This window comes from Dama dama, chromosome 14 (assembly GCF_033118175.1).
Source record: "Dama dama isolate Ldn47 chromosome 14, ASM3311817v1, whole genome shotgun sequence".
Lineage (NCBI taxonomy): Eukaryota > Metazoa > Chordata > Mammalia > Artiodactyla > Cervidae > Dama > Dama dama.
In genome coordinates this window covers 66,097,439-66,113,381 of record NC_083694.1, presented here as the reverse complement: position 1 = coordinate 66,113,381, position 15,943 = coordinate 66,097,439, and positions in this window count along the sequence as shown.

The following is a 15,943-nucleotide window of genomic DNA, read 5'->3' as shown; positions in this document are numbered from 1 at the left end:
TTAGTTCGCACCATTTATACTACACCAGGTGCTGGGGATGCAAATAATAAACCTCAAGAGGTTCCTGACCAGAGGAGGCAGATTGTATTACCACAGAATAATGTGAGAAGTGAGATGATAAGGAGATATATGGCTTCTGGGTAGAAGAGGGCCAGGGCATATGACGCCATAATGGGATGACCTTTAGCCACTTTGTAACAGAAAGCCTGACTAAAAATGGCTTAAATAATAAAAAGAAGCTTTATTTTATGTAAAAAGAAATCCTAACCTAAGAAAGGCCAGAGTTGTTTCATTTAGTAGCTGAACATAGACCCAGGTTCTTTCTATCTTCTCACTTTGCCATCCTCACTCAGTATAGTGTCAAAATTTCCCTCAGGATCACAAGATGGCTGCAATAGCTCCAGACATCAACAGTATCAACAGATTAACACCAAGGGAAAAATAAAATCTCATTTCTTCCCTAAGTATCACTTTTTAAGAAAACTTTATAAAAAGTAGCTACTCTGCCACAGCAAACTTCTCCTAACATTTCCTAATCAAGTCACCTGGACACTTGTGGAAAAATCACAATACAGAGAAGGGCAATGACAAAGACAGCATTTAAATTTACTAAAATTTACCAAGTCATGGGAGAGGAAGAAGACCTTAAGTAAAACTGGGACTTTGCCAGCACTAAAGAAAATAAAAGTTGGTCTTTAGACAAGCAGCCAAAAGAATCATCAACAGCATCTAACTCAGCCTTGGGGTGAAAGAGTGGGAACCAGGAAGGCTTTCTGGAGGAACTGATACCTCCTGAATAGGAGGTGCCCAGGTAAAAGTGTTTGAAAGTGGAATGGAGCTAGGAAATGGAAAAGAGAACCACATTAACAGAAGCAGCAGGGGAAAAAATAATATAGTAAATTTGGTTGACTACAAAGAGCTCAAAATCATGGAGTTTTAGAGATATTGTTTTAAAATATATAGAAAATTAATCCATCCCTGAAGAATTCGGAAGAATGAATACTTATTGAATGTGCACTGTGTTGCAGGCACTGTTCTGTTTTTGCACATAGGTTGTTCTGGATAGTGGTGTATAGATTGTTTCATTTATGTGTGGCTACTTAACAACCTACTTTAAAACTTAGAACTTTGAAACAACAATCCATTTACTGTGTTTCACAATTTTATGGTCAGAAAATTGGGCAGGCCTCTGCTGGATGATTCTTCTGCTTCAGATTGTGTCAGCTGGGCTCCTTCGGTGATATTCAGCTGGTGGTTAAGCTGGTCTTCAGGGTCCAAGGTGGTTTGACTCACACGCTTGGTGCCCTTAGAATGGCTAGACAGTTGGGTTTGTCTGTGTTCCTCTTCCTCTCTTACAGTCTGACTGCTTCCCTGTGGGGCTTCTCCAGTCATCCAGAGATGGTGAATACTACTAGTTCTTTGAAAGTTTAGGCCCAGAACTGACAAATTTCACTCCATTCGCCAAAGCCGTAATAAATCAGCCCAGAATCAAGAAGAGGAGGACTGAGATTTCCACCTTTCCGTGGGAAGAATGTCAAAGAATTTGCAGCAATCTTTAATCCACCAAATACTAAACTTATTTATTTCCCCAATGACCCGGAGATAGTTATAAGTTATTAGTTTATAGATAAGGAAATGGGGACATGATGTGGTTATGTAACTTGCCCAAGGTCAGTGCTTAGTAAGAGAGGGTTGTCAAAATTGAAACACAGTCAGTCTGGCTCCAGAAGACATATTTAGCTGTAATTCCACTGTTGTCTGTTTTGAGGAAGACCACACTCATGGAAGAATTTAGATAGAATATGTTTCCATAGTTTTAAACCACAAGGAAGATTAGAGCTCCTTTCTCTGAAGAACCGTCAAGAGCCTTCTGCTGGCTAACTCATTCTCCATGACATGTGTGTTGAATAGCTCACAGACACTGTTAATACCCTGGTTTGGTCCCCATATTTTTAAAGAGCTTTTGATCTCTTCTTTCTGCCTCCAGGAACCCTAGCCTGGGCATGGAGGCTCCAGCAGCAGATTAAATGCATTTCAAATGATGAGAAGACAAAACCCTGCCTTCACTGCCCCCACCACTCTCCTGGATTGTTGACGGATTATTTACTGTGTTTGCCTTGACTTGAGCTATTTAATTTTTCCCAAACAGATGCAGCCGATTGATTAATGGCACTCCCCACTAAAAGTCAGAAATGTCAGCGAGACTCTTAGAATCAGTGTCATTCTGGACGAGAACAATAGACACGGCTGAGAAACAGCGACCTGTGCCAAGTCTTCTGGAGGCTAGGAGGTCATGTGCCACTTTTCTGCTAAGAGAGAGATACGTATAAGGGCAAGGGAAGCAGGAGTTTGGGGGTGGGGCATGTGCTAATAATAGGGTGGATCATATGACACCTAAGTCACCTCGAAAGAGGCTTAGTTGGTGGAGGTGAATTAAAGTGCTTGGAATTAAGGACATTTCTTCAAATGTCTCCCAATGTGTAAAAATAGACGGAAGGAAACACATGTGTGATGAAGAGAAAATTGCGAGGTTAGGCTGACCTCCCTTCAGAGGGTTTTTGTGATATTCTAGGGAGTAGTTAGGAGCAGGACTAACTCAGAATTTGTGAGGCGCAGTCAACTTGCAAATGGTTTAAAGAGTTTTAAGAATATCAAGATGGTGACCGCAGAGTGTTGAACAGGGCCCAGGGCCCTCCCGAGTGCGGGGAGCTGTGGGCGGTGCAGGTTTATGCCCACGAAGCTGGCCTTGGCTGGGAGAACATGGTGCCCGATCGCTCTTACCGAGTGGGACAGCCAAGAGTGGATCTGACAGTGATTTCAAGGCTGGCCCCAGGTGACACTGGGCGGTGAACTCGTTTCCGCTCTATGACCGCCTCCTCTTCTCCGCCAAGCCTCCTCCCTCCTCAGCTACCCAGAACTCCCTGCCTCTCTCACCACATTCCTCCCCACCCCTCAGAAAACCTGCCTGCAGGAAGGCATGGAAAAAGCTCCTAGACCCTGAGGTGTAAATGACTGATAATATTTGGAGCGCTCCCCCTATGTGTTTGTATTTTTACAGAAATTTAAGCCTCAGGGAAAGCAATGATGAAATTTCGTATTATCTGGTTCATGGGAAAATATATTCATTTTTGTAATGCTGGGAGGTTTGCCCAGAGCCCTTGAGATCATACTGTTATAGGCATCCACTTATTCTGGCAGTTGTGGAGGCTCCACTCCAGTGGATCTGGAGTGTCAGATCCACTCCAGTCTGTGGTCTGGACAGTAGGACATGCTTAAACACTGTTTGCAGGAACTGTGGCCGAGCTAGATTCCGTTTTGGTTGCCCACCTGTAGTCCGAGTCTCGCTCCTCCCTGCTCTGCTACCCCCACCCCCAGCCCCTTCCTGCCCACCCAGCTCTCTCAGAGCTTCCGACTTGGCAGGCCTGAGCTGCGCTTCTTTCCTTGACACTCTTTCTGAACATCAGAGACACTTCCGGGGTTGGCTTCACCTATCACTTCCGGCATTCACTCTCCCAGGGCTTCCCCGGTGGATCAGCAGGAAAGAATCTATCTACCTGCAGTGTAGGGAACATGGGGTTCGATCAGAGACACTTCCGGGGTTGGCTTCACCTATCACTTCCGGCATTCGCTCTCCCAGGGCTTCCCCGGTGGATCAGCAGTAAAGAATCTATCTACCTGCAGTGTAGGGAACATGGGGTTCGATCCCTGGGTGGGGAAGATCCCCTGGAGAAGGGAATGGCTACCTACTCCAGGATTCCTGCCTGGATAATCCCGTGGACAGAGGAGCCTGGCGGGCTACTGTCCATAGGGTCGTAAAGAATTGGACACGACTAAAGCGACTCAGCACACAGATGTGCACTTTCACTCCCCCAAACCCCCAACAGGCACTTGATCTCGTGAGGGTCTTGCTGCTGGGAGGGTTGGGGCTGGGGAGTGCCCTCTGGACACCCTGAACCAGGCTTTGTCTCTTTCTCTTGGGCCTGCTGTGGGTGGCTTGTCTTTCCTCAGGCTTCGTGTCAAGGGAAACGCCTTCTCCAACCACAAACCACCAGGGCCCCCCTTATCTCTCAGATTGACTTGGCTTCTCGGAAGTGGTTGTGGCTTACAAAGCCACGGCATGAGCCCAGGAGAAAACCATTTCAGTTGTACAAGGCTAGACAGAAGCCCGGCCTCACAGAGGAGGTTAATAATAAAGCCCGTCCTAGAGGCAGTCCAGGAAAGCCTTTGGAATTCTCTGTCCTCAGATATGCTCGGACCCATCCACTCAGAAGCACTTTTTTCTCCAGGCCTGTCTCTGTGGCAACCTGACTCTAGAAAGAAGGTGATCGCAAGTCTGGTTTTGAAACCTCGGGGGCTATGACTGTTTTAGGATTTGAAGCCAAAACATATTGAGCAAATAAAAACCTCTGACTCACCAGGAATCTTCACTCTTCGTTTTCAAACACATCAATCAGTCTGTCAACAGCACTGACTGAGGGTCTATTCTGTGAAGAACCGTGGACTGGGCTCTGTGGGGAGATTTGCAGAACCGTGTATTAATAGTTTCATTCATCCATCCATTTATCTAGCCATTTAATTCAATTTAATGAATTGAATCAAGTCAGAAATACCCACTGAGCCTTACTAGCCACAAAACCCTGCCTTCGAGGGATGCTGGAACTATAAAGATAGTAATGTATAAAAAAGTCACTCTCAAGAGCTTACCATCTAATCAGGATGGTGGCAAAGGCAAACACAGAAATAGATTAGACCAGGCAAACTATGATAAATGTAATGAGAGAAGTTGGCCAGAGGTGTTCTAGAGATTCAGAAAAGGGACCTGTCACACTGAGATGAAAGAATTGCAAAAGGCGGTTCCTTATTAGGAACTCATTATTAGGCACATTAGGTATTCAGTAAGTATATGTTGAAAATTGCTAAATTAGATGGAGCTGGATACGAGCCTTGGAGGATTGGTAAGATTCATAGGCAGAGGCAATGATAAGGCAGGCATTGTAGGTGGCAATCACCACTGTAGCAAGTCTGGTGAGGTCTAAAGGGAAAGCACATTGTTATGTTTATTCACCCATCATCTTTCCTTCATCCCTTCATCCATCCAAGATGCCACACTTGGCAGTGAGGGGCACCCCAGTGAGTAGGAACTGGAAAGTATTTGCAAACCAAGAAGCAGTGTAGTGAGTGGGGCCAGCAGAATGGAGGTTCAGGGTTTAAGTGACAGATAAGGCAGGAGCCAGAGGTAGAACCCAAAACATGACCCAGAGGCTGGCGACTGGGCAAGCCAAGGAAGTGGTTGCATCCGGACACCCCAGGTGTGGTCACGGAGTCCCTGTGACTCCATCTTCAGATGGGTGCTTAGTCCTGGTAAGCGCTTGAGAGTGACTTTTTATACATGACTACCGAATTATATAGTAAGCCCTTGCCGTGTGCTCAGCATTATGCTGGAGGAGAAAAAGATCCAAGAGAAATATATGAAGTGATCTTTGTCCAGACAGAGCTTATAATCTAGTTGAGTTAACGAGGGTAAATTAAAAACAAGGCAAGCAGAGCGTATCCCTATGAGAATAATTGTGAGAGTGTCCATGTACAAGGTTTAGTTTTTAAAGGAACCTCTGTACTGTTTTCCGCTGTGGCCACACTAGTTTAATTCTGGAAAGTTACAAGTACGAAAAGTTGTGGGAATTTGGAAAGAGCAATTGTGATCCCAAATCACTTCATAAATGATGACGGTGTGCCGGGGCTACACGTTTCTACTTAAGTGTAGCTGATTTACAGTATTGTGTTAGTATTAGGTGTATAGCTGAGTGATTTGGTTATACGTGTACATGTATGTGGGCTCCCAGGTGGCCCTCGTGGTAAAGAACCTGCCTGCTAGTGCAGGAGACATAAGAGATGCAGGTTCGATCCCTGAGTAGGGAAGATCCCCTGGAGGAGGGCATGGCAACCCACTCCAGTATTCTTGCCTGGAGAATCCCCAGTAGACAGAGGAGCCTGGCAGGCCACAGTCCATGGGGTCGCAAAGAGTTGGACACAACTGAAGTGCCTGAGCATGCTTGCACACATGTATGTATGTATGTATATTCTTTTATCCCAATCTCTTTTCCATTACAGTTTGTTTCAATATATTGAATATAGTTCCATGTGCTACAGAGAAAATCCTTGTTGTCTACTTTATATGTGGCAATGTGCATCTTTTAACCCCGTACACCCAATTTATGCCTCCCACCCTTCCATTTGGTAACCGTAAGTTTGGATTCTGTGACTGTGAGCTTGTTTCTGTTTTGTAAATAAATTCATTTCTAAAATATACAATTTCTAAAATATACAAACAGCTCATACAACTCAATAAAACACAACCCAATCAAAAACTGGACAGAAAACTTAAATAGACATTTCTCCAAATGTGGCATACAAATGGCCAATAGGCACAAGAAAATAATTATTAGAGAAATGCAAATCAAAATTACAATGAGGTATCTCCTCACACAGTCAGAATGGCCATCATTAACATGTCTACAAATAATAAATGCTGGCAAGGGTGTGGGGAAAGGGAACTCTCCTACACTATTGGGGGGAATATAAATTGGTACAGCCACTATGGGAAACAGTATGGAGGTTCCTTAAAAAACTAAATTAGAGCTACAATAGGATCCTTCAATCCCACTCCTGGGCATATAGCTGGAAAAGACAGAATCTCTAATTCGAAAAGATGCATGCACTCCAGTGTTCATAGTGGCACTATTTACAATAGCAAGACATGGAAACAACCTGTGTCCATCAACAGAGGAATGGATAAAGAAGATGTGGTACATATATACAATGGAATATTTCTCAGCCATAAAAAAGAATTAAATGATGCCATTTGCAATAACATGCAAATGACCTGGATATTATCATACTAAGTAAGTCAGACCGAGAAAGACAAATATGATATCACTTCTGGGTGGGATCTAGAAAATAGTACAAATAAACTCATTTACAAAACAGAAGAATTAAGTTTTAATCGAGCCTTTGAGGATCAGCCAGTCAGAGATGGTCAGGCAGGAGAGTGGAGGACTGAGTCCACAGACCTCTGCCTCCATCTACAGAGCTGTTCACAGCCCAGCCACCTGCTGTTCTTGGAAACCTAGGGGCTAAGCAGGTCTGAGGAGGCTCCCAGGCCATTAGTGTGCTGGAGGTGCCTTGCACAAGCTTGGGAGAACCACTACTGTGCATCTCTTTTCAGTTCACTTTTATGTGGCATCATGTTCAGTTCAGTTCAGTTGCTCAGTCACGTCCGACTATTTGTGACCCCATGGACTGCAGCACGCTAGGCCTCCCTGTCCATCAACAATTCCCGGAGCTTGCTCAAACTCATGTCCATTGAATTGCTGATGCCACCCAACCATCTCATCTTCTGTCATCCCCTTCTCTCGTCTTCAATCTTTCCCAGTATCAGTGTCTTTTCCAATGAGTCAATTCTTCACCTTGGGTGGCCAAAGTATTGGAGTTTCAGCTTCATGTTTGTACCTTGAAATCCACTGTGATGGGAATGTTTACACCACAGACATCAGCAAATGCTACAAATCTGGGAATTATTTCCTGCCCTGGATTTCTGACTGATCAGTACACTTTGCTTCTGTTCCATTTCCCTCTATAATTGAATGGTAGAATAACAGAAATAATGAATGATAGAAATGATGGAAATAGGAATGATAGAAGTAAATCATGACCTCCAGGAGGAGAATTCTCAACTTGGGTCTAGTCAAGATCTTACTTTTATTTGACACTGTTTAGTAAACAGTTCAAGAGTTCATTTTTAAGAACATGCATTTTTGGGTAACTTACCCCCTGGCAGGCATTGTTCTGGCGCTAGGGACCCAAAGATGAGCGTGATATGGGGGTGAGGAGAAAGGGACAAACAAATTGATGGCAAAGCAAGCTGGTAAGGGCTTTGATGCAGTCATCCATAAGATACTACAGGAACACAGAAGGGAGACTGGAGTGGATGGGGTATCAGGAAAGGTTTTCTCGAGAAAGCATCTCTTGTTTTGATTCCTAAAAGACAATTCTAGGCAGAGAAAACCTATTTGCAAAACAAAGGTATGTTTGAGGGCTTTCTGCTCTATGCACTCTCATTAATAAGACTGGAATATATTAATAACTGGCTCTGTTTTTTAAACACAGGAGTAACGCATAAATACTTTTTTGATGTAAAAAAAGAAAAAAAAAAGAGCCCCAAATCTAGATGCTCCCAATCCCAGTTAATTGTCAGAAGAAAGTACTATTCCTAATTGGCTGTGTATCTGATAGACTTTTTACTATATTACTATATGTGTGTGTACTTATGAAATACTTCTTTGAAATATACAAATGATCATATGCTGTATGCATTGATATGCAGTTTGCTCTTTCTTTCCCACTTGAAAACATTCTCAGAACTCTTTTCATGCCACTACAAATAGATTTATCTCATTCTTCTTAAGTGGTATATTGTATTCCAGAGTGCTAATACGTATTCTCGGCTATTTTTCTACTGATGAACTTTAGGTTGTTCTCAATTCTTTGTGATTAAGAACAATACCAGAGTTGAGATCTGTCTAAATCTTCTTGGGCATGTATATGAGTGTTTTTCTATATAATAATCATGATTACTGGGTTATAAGTAATAAATATTTCATCTTCTAATAGGTACATTATCTTTTGAAATGATTTATCAATTTAGTATTCCACTAGTCTATTTCTTTCAACCTCTTACCTTGAGAAAGGCTATTATCAAAAGAGTTCATTTTTGTTGCCTTGATGGGTTTAAAAATGAGATCTCACTGTTATTCTTATGTTTTAAAAAAATGTTATTTTTCGAAATAGAGATTTTTACCTTGTAAAATTCTAGTATTTAAATGATTAGAGTGAAAAACTGGCTTTTCCCCCTTTTGTTGTACAGTTCTATGAATTTTAACACATGCAGAATTAAGACACCTTCTTCTCATTTCTAACACCCACCAACCATTAGTGAGTTCTCTATCACTATAAGATAGTTATCTGAGAATGTTACATAAATAGAATTATACAGTTTGTAACTCTTTAAGACTGGCTTCTTACTCAATAGAATGCTCCTGAGATTCATGACTGTTGTTGCATAATATCAATAATTTGTCCCTATTATTGCTAAGTAGCATTCCATTGTATGGATGTACAAAGTTTGTTCATTCATTCACTGAATTAAAGACATTTGGGGTGTTTCTAGTTTTTGGCAAGTATGAATACAGCTATTCTAAATACCTGTGTACAGGTTCTATGTCAGTATATATTTTCATTTCTCTAGAGTAAATACCCTGGAATGGAATTTCTGGGTCAAGTGATTATGTATGTTTAATTACATGAAATTGCCAAGTTATCTTCTAGAGTAGCTGTGTCATTTTGCATTCCCACTAGTAATGTGTGAGAGTTTCAGTTCTTCTGCATCCTCACTAGCCCACTCTTGTTATTGCCAGTGTTTTTATCACAGCCATTCTAACGGATTTGTGGTAGTATCTTTTGGTGGCTTAAACTTGCATTTCCCTAGTAGGGAATGATATTGAGCATCTTTTATTTGCCATTTTCATATCTTTTTGGTGATGTGTCCAAATTTTCTGTTCACTTTTTGGTTGGGTTGTTTGTTTATTTTTTATTGTTGAGTTTTGAGAATTATTTATACATTGTGTATATAAGTCCTCTTTGGAATTGTGATTTGCAAATATTTCCTCTCAACTTATAGTCTGTATTTTCACTCTTGGAGAAAAAGTTTTTAATTTTGAAAGATTCCAGTCTATAATTTTTTATGCATATGCTTTTGGTGTCCTGTCTAAGAACCCTTTGCATAATCCAGGTCATGGTAATCTTCTACGTTTTCTAAAAGTTTTGCATGTCATATGTATGTCTATGATCCATTTTCAGTTAATTTTTTGTAAGATCTGATGTATAGGGTGAGGTTTATTGTTTTGCGCATGAATGACAATTGTTTCAAAATCATTTGTTGGAAAGACTCTCCTTTCTTCATTGGATTGCGTTTGCTCCTTTCTCAAAAATTATATTATGGACATATTTTTATGTGTCTACTTTTGGACTCTATTATGTTCCACTTATCTCTTCCTCTACCCCTTTACCAGTATCATATTGTTTTTAATTTATATTTCATAATTATTTAAAAAATTGAAGTACAGTTAATTTACACTGCTGTGTTAGTTTCGGGGATACAGCAAAGTGATTCAGTTATATTTCCTTATAAACTATTACAGGATATTGAACATAGTCCCCTATACAATAGGTCCTTGTTTTCTTAATCTATTTTGTATTTAATAGTATGTATCTGTTAATTTCAAACTCCTAATTTATCTGTTCCGCACCCCCCCCCCCCATGCCCTACTATCCCCTTTGGTAGCCATAATTTTGTTTTCTGTGTCTCTGAGTCTATTTCTATTTTGTAAATAATTCATTTATATCATTTTTTGATTGTACATATAAGGGTATCATAGAATAGTTGTCTTTGTCTGACTTACTTCACTTAGTATGATAATCTCTAGGTCCATCCATGTTGCTGCAAATGACATTATTACATTCTTTTTTATTTCATTGTAGATACTTAAGTTCATTTAGGTTCCTTCCATGTCTTGGCTATTGTAAATAATGTTACTATGAGCACTGGGGTGAATATATTCTTTTTTGATTTAGAGTTTTCTACCAGACCACCTGACCTGCCTGTTGAGAAACTTATATGCAGGTCAGGAAGCAACAGTTAGAACTAGACATGGATTAACAGACTGGTTCCAAATAGGAAAAGGAGTACGTCAAGGCTGTATATGGTCACCCTGCTTATTTAACTTATATGCAGAGTACATCATGAGAAACGCTAGGCTGGAAGAAGCACAAGCTGGAATCAAGATTGCCGGGAGAAATATCAATAACCTCAGATATACAGATGACACCACCCTTATGACAGAAAGTGAAGAGGAACTAAAAAGCCTCTTGATGAAAGTGAAAGAGGAGAGTGAAAAAGTTGGCTTAAAGCTCAACATTCAGAAAACTAAGATCATGGCATCTGGTCCCATTAAGTGAAGTGAAGTCGCTCAGTTGTGTCCGACTCTTTGCAACCTTATGGACTGTAGCCCACCAGGGTCCTCGGTCCATGGGATTTTCCAGGCATGAATACTGGAGTGGGTTGCCGTTTCCTTCTCCAGGGGCTTCTCTGGTAGCTCAGATGGTAAAGCGTCCGCATACAATGCAGGAGACCCAGGTTCTGGTTCCATTACTTCATGGGAAATAGATGGGGAAACAGTGTCAGACTTTATTTTTTAGGGCTCCAAAATCACTGCAGATGGTGACTGCAGCCATGAAATTAAAAGACGCTTACTCCTTGGAAGGAAAGTTATGACCAACCTAGACAGCATATTAAAAAGCAGAGACATTACTTTGCCAACAAAGGTCTGTCTAGTCAAGGCTATGATTTTTCCAGTGGTTATGTATGAATGCAAGAGTTGGACTGTGAAGAAAGCTGAGCGCTGAAAAATTGATGCTTTTGAACTGTGGTGTTGGAGAAGACTCCTGAAAGTCCCTTGGACTGCAAGGAGATCCAACCAGTCCATCCTAAAGGAGATCAGTCATGGGTGTTCATTGGAAGGACTGATGTCGAAGCTGAAACTCCAGTACTTTGGCCACCTGATGAGAAGAGTTGACTCATTGGAAAAGACCCTGATGCTGGGAAGGATTGGGGGCAGGAGGAGAAGGGGGTGACAGAGGATGAGATGGCTGGATGACATCACCAACTTGATGGACATAAATTTGAGTAATCTCCGGGAGTTGGTGATGGACAGGGAGGCCTGGCATGCTACGATTCATGGGGTCGCAAAGAGTCGGACATGACTGAGCGACTGAACTGAACTGAACTGAACATACTGTTCTCATAGTGGCTGTACTCACTTGCATTCCCATCAAGAGTATAGGTGGGTTCCCTTTTCTCCATACGCTCTCCAGCATTTATTATTTGTAGACTTTTTTTTTTTTTAATTTTTTTTTTTTTTTATTAGTTGGAGGCTAATTACTTCACAACATTTCAGTGGGTTTTGTCATACATTGATATGAATCAGCCATAGATTTACACGTATTCCCCATTATTTGTAGACTTTTTAATGATGGCCATTCTGACCGAGTGTGATACCTCACTGTAGTTTTAATTTGCATTTCTTTAATAATTAGCAATATTGAGGATATTTTCATATGCCTGTTGGCCATCTATATGTTTTCTTTGGAGAAACTTCTATTTGGGTCTGCTGTCAATTTTTTGATTAGGTGGTTTGTTTTTTGTTAATGAGTTGTATGAGATATTCATCAGTTTTGGAAATTAATCCCTTGTTGGTAGCATCATTTGCAAATATTTTCTCCCTCTCTGTAGGTTGTTTTTTTTTTATTTTGTTTATGGTTCCTTTGCTGTGAAAAGGCTTTTAATATTAATTAGGTCCCATTTGTTTATTTTTGTTTTTATTTCCCTTACTCTAGGAGACAGATTAAAAAAAACACAGCTACAGTTTATGTCAAAATGTGTTCTGCCTATGTTTTCCTCTAGGAGTTTTATAGTATCCAGTCTTACATTTAGATCTTTAACCCATTTGAAGTTTATTTTTGTATATGGTATTGAAGAAAGTTCTAATTTCATCTTTTTACATCCTTTTCTCAACAACACTTACTGAAGAGACTATCTTTTCTCCATTGTATATTCTTGCTTCCTTTGCCATAGATTAATTGACTATAAGTGCATGGTATCTCTGAGCTTCCTATCCTGTTCCATCGATCTAGATGTGTACTTTTGTGCCAGTATCATTCTGTTTTTATTTCTGTGGCTTTGTAGTATAGTCTGAAGTCAGTATGTGTGATTCTTCTAGCTCTGTGCTTCTTTCTCAAGATTGTTCTGACTATTTGGAGTCTTTTGTGTTTCCATGCACATTTAAAAATTTTTGTTCTAGTTCTGTGAAAAAAATGCCATTGGTAATTGATAGTGATTGCACTGAATCTGTAAGATTACCTTGGATAGTATGATCATTTTAACAATACTGATTCTTCCAATCGAAGAACACAGTATATCTTTACATCTCTTTTTGTTGTCTACAATTTCTGTCATCAACATCTTATAGTTTTTTGGAGTACATGTCCTTTGCCTCCTTAGGTAGGTTTCAGTTCAGCTCAGTCGCTCAGTCGTGTCCGACTCTTTGTGACTGCATGGACTGCAGCACAGCAGGTCTCCATTCCTAGGTATTTTATTCTTTCTGATGCAGTAGTAATTGGATTGTTTCCTTAACTTCTCTTTCTGATATTTAATTTGTTGGTGTATAAAAATGCAACAGATTTCTGCATATTAATTTTGTGTCCTGCAATTTTACTAAATTCATTGATGAGCTCTGGTAGTTTTCTGGTAGCACTTTTAGGATTTTCTATGTATATCATCAGGTTATTTGTGAGCAGTGACAGTTTTACTTCTTTTCCAGTTTGGATTCCTTTTATATCTTTTTCTTCTCTGATTGCTGTGTTGAGAACTTCCAAAACTATGCTGCATAAAAGCGGTGAGAGTGGGCATCCTTGTCTTGTTCTTGACCTTAGAGGAAATGCTTTCAGCTTTTCACTACTGAGTATGATGTTAGCTGTGGGTTTGTCATATATGGGCTTTATTATGTTGAGTTATGTTCTCTCTATGCCCACTTTCTGAAGAGTTTCTTTTTTATCATAAATGGATGTTGAATTTTATCAAAAGCTCTTTCTGCATCTATTGAAATTATCATATGGTTTTTTATTCTTTGCTTTGTTGATAGGTATATTGCATTTGAGTGCTATACCTTTATAGTAAGTTTTAACATCATATAATTGGAGTCCTCTAACTTTATTCTTTCCAGAGTTGCTTTGTACATTTTGAATCCTTTGCATTGCTATACAAATTTTAGGATCTTCTTATCAATATCTGTAAAAAGGCTTACTGAAATTTTGATTGACACATCATTGAATCTATACATGGATTTAGGGAGAATTGATGCCTTTATTATCCTGAGTCTTCCATTCCATGAGCATGATATGTATTTCCATTTATTTAGGTCCTCTTTGATTTATTTAATCATGATTTCATAGTAATTCTTTACATTTCCATATATAGATACTATACATGTTTTTTAAGATGTATACCCTTCTAAGTATTTCATTATTCAAAGCTACTGTAAATGTATAATTTATTACATTCAGTTTACAGTTTACACTGCTAGTATGCAGACATACAATATACTTTTTGGTATGGACATTGTATCCTGCTACCTTGCTAAACATACTTCATCCTAGAAGTTTTTGGTAGAGCCCAAGGATTTTCTATCTAAATGATCATGTCATGTGTGAATAGCAAGTTTTACTCCATCCTTTAAAATCTAAATTTATAAATATTTTTGTTTTATTTATTATTAAATAAAATAAATTTATTTTATTTCCTTTTCTTGCATGTTTCACTGGCTGAGACTTCCAGTATTATGTTGAATCAAAGTATTGAGAATGGATACCCTAGCCCTCTTTCTGATCTTAAGAAGGATGCATCTTGGGGGGAATTTTTTACTATTAAGTATGATATTAGCCTAAGGTGTTTTTTGTTTTATAGATGCCCCTTGTTATATTAAAGAAGTTCCCTTCTCTTCCTAAGTTGATGAGAGTATTTCTCATAAATGGGTCCTCTATTTTGTCACTTTTTTGAATATATTGATAGGATCTATGGTTTTTCTTCTTTAAATGGTTAGCATGGTAAATTAGATTACAGATTTTTGAATACTGAATCAGACTTGTATTCCTGGGATAAATCCAAGTTAATTATGATGAATTATTCTTTTTGTATATTGCTCTATTTTATTTGCCAATATTTTGTTGATTTTTTCCCACCTATGTTCATGAGGAATGTTGGTGTGTAGTTTTTTTTTTTTTTTTTTTGGTACTGTCTTTTTGTGTTTTGATATCAGTATAATGTTGGCCTTACAGAATGTGTTGGAAAGTGTTGCCTTCTGTTTTCTAGAGGGCAGTGTGTAGAACTAGTATTATTTCTTCTTTAAATGTTTGGTAAAATTTTATAGTGAATCCTGTTTGGAACTGGAGATTCTTTTGGAGGAAGATTTAACTAAAATTCTATTTATTTAATGGTTGTAGGATTATTCAAGCTATCTACTTCATCTAAGGTGAGTTTCGCAGTTTGTAGTTCACAAGGAATTGTTCCATTTAATCTGTGGTATCAGGTTATTGTGCAGAGTAGCTTGTAGTGTTTTTTAAAATTATCATTCTAACATCTGTGGGGTCTGCAATGATAGTGCCTCTTTCATCCCTGATACAGATAATTTGTGTCATCTGTTGTTTTTTTGGCAGTCTCTTTAGAGACATCGATTTTATTGGTTTTTCTCTAAGAACAAGCTTCAGTTTTAATAGTTTTTCTCTAGTCATTTAAAAAATCTATTCATTAGATTTTTCTCTAATCATTTTTTAAGGATTTTTATATTTCTGTCTTCAATTTTATTGATTTGTGCATTTATCTTCACCGTTAACTTTTTTCTGCTTGATTTGTATATTTTTAACTCTATTTTCTAGTTTGTTAAGGTAGAAACATAGATTATTTGATACCTTTTTCTCTTTATAGCAAAGACATTTTAGTGCTATAAATTTCCCTGCAAGCACTGCTTTAGCCACATCCTATGACTTTTCATATGTTGCATTTTCGTTTTCATGTGGTTTTATTGAAAATGTGACCCTCTTTGAATCATGGGTTACTTAAAAATTTTTTGTAAATTAAAGTATAGTATAGATTATATTAGTAATATTATATTAGTTTTAGTTGTACAACATAGTGATTTTATATATTTTTATATATTATCCTCCATTAAAATTATTTTAAAATATTGACTATATTTCCTGTGCTATGCTATATCTTTGT